Raw genomic sequence first — 2092 nt, forward strand, 5'->3', positions numbered from 1 at the left:
GGCGCGGGGGAAGGGCCAGAGGGAGGTCGGCAGGTGCCTAGCTCTGGCTGCCGGTGCCCAGGCACAGCCCTCCTGATTCTCCAGAGTCCCTGGCCAGGCCTGAAGCTAGAGCTGGGGTTTATCTGGGGACTGGGGTCCAGGTTCATGAGTTAGAGCTGTGATTTTCAATCTTTTTCATCACATGGCACATATAATTACTGAAATTCTGCTCCACATCAAAAAATATAAATATTTTTTGCCATGCTGACCAAAAAGAAAAAAGAAAAAGAAAAGTATAGTTTTGTTTCATTCACACCGGACAGCTATTGTAATTTTTTATTTGACAATCTGAGAGGAAAGAGGGCAGAGCCCGTGACTAGACAAACAGTCAGGCTTTGCTGGTTTAAACATTCCCGACATGCAGCACACCAGTTGGAAATCACTGAGTCAGAGCTAAGTGTCTGCAGGCTTACAACTCAGGCACTGGAACTGGACTTTGTGTCAGGGGTCAGCCTGGGACGAGGCGTGTGCCCGGTCAGAGACCAAGCCAGCGCCCAGTTGGGCAGAGGGCCGGGACTTCGCCATGGCGAGGCGCGGTGGTCAGGACTCAGTGACTGGGCTACGTCCACGGTTTCAAGTCAGAGTTCAAAGTCAGGGAATGAGGCTCAGTCAGTGTCCAGGCCGGGTGTCCTCGGTCTCCAGGCGGGACTGAGCTCGTGGCGTGGCTCGGGATTCCCCCAGGAGCACCTTTCTGCCTAAAGTTCCGCCTGGGGCAGACGAGCAGCACCTGCCCCAAACCTGCCCCTTCACCCCCTGCCCTCCCCGCGGCTCCCTGAGGACCCGGCCTGGGCTGTGTTCCCTACGAGGCCTGACACTCCTCCCTCTGCCCCCTCGGGGCGCCTTGCGCAAGGTTTCTGATGCAACTGGCTGCTGACTGCACACCGCGACACCCCTCCTCCTCCCTGCCCGACCAGCAGCCTCTTCTTAGACAGGGAAGGGCTGGGCTTTGGCCTGGATTGAATATACATAATTCCTCTCCTCCCCTAGCCTCCTAGGCTTCAGGACCCCCGGAGGCCGGCTGGCGGGTGGGAAGGGATCAGATGACAGCAATTCATCAGCAAAGCCAGTAATGGGAGGGGGTGGCTCAGCGGCTCCCCCCCCCCCCCTGCTGGAAGGCAACCAGAGAAGCAGGACCCCTGGAAGTTTGGAGAGCCCCACCCCTGACCCACAGCGCAGTACCTGTGCGGTGGAGGCCAGGCCGGGACCAGTGGCTGCCCAAGGTCACCCCCTTTCAGGGCAAGGTCAGAACCAGACACCAACTTTTCTCCCTTGTGCAGTTTCTAGCTGAGGTTGGGGAGAGGACCTCTCATCCTTGAAGAGGGCATGGGACCCCCCCAGGGACTTTCAATGGATCGCATGGAGGCTCCTGAAGTAACAGACTGGCCTGGGCTCTGGGGCTGCCTGGACCCAGGTCAGATCCTCCTGGCTCTCTCTGTGGTCCCTTGACACCTGTTTTTTTCACTTGTAAAAAGGCATCGATTCATCCTTGGTTCATAGGGTTGTGGTCAGGATTGCGTGGGAGAGCGGAGGAGGGCCCGAACCCAGCCTGCCTCAGGGTGGAGCTCAGAATGTGTCCCTATTCTCCCGTCACCGGGAGCGGGGGCAGGGGGCGAGGGAGAGAGATGGCAGCCTGGGGTCCAAGTGCCTGGAACTTTCCTAAACACGTTGCCTGTATTAACGCATTTAACTCCTGTTTAGTCAATAGCAGTTATCAGTAACAAGGAGCAGTTCAATAACCCCAGCAGGAGGGTGCCATTATCAGCTCCGTTTTAGAGACGTCGGCTCTGGGTCCCAGAGTAGCTGAGTGACTTGTTCAGTGTCATACACGTAGTGCAGGCTGAGGAGGTGGCAGAAAGCAGTGGCCCAAGGCCCACCAGGCTCTGAGCCAGACCAGCTGGCTCCTAACCCACTGCCCCCTCCCTCCTTACAGCAGTGATATCACCTCTGGGAGCTCCCGTTTCCTTGTCTTCCTCAGGGATGAAAACAGCCGTTTGGTGGGGAGGTTGGAGGGTGCGGTGAGATGATGTGAGGGAAGCACGCACCTGGGGCCCTG

This window comes from Pipistrellus kuhlii, unplaced genomic scaffold (genome assembly GCF_014108245.1).
Source record: "Pipistrellus kuhlii isolate mPipKuh1 unplaced genomic scaffold, mPipKuh1.p scaffold_m20_p_6, whole genome shotgun sequence".
Classification (NCBI taxonomy): domain Eukaryota; kingdom Metazoa; phylum Chordata; class Mammalia; order Chiroptera; family Vespertilionidae; genus Pipistrellus; species Pipistrellus kuhlii.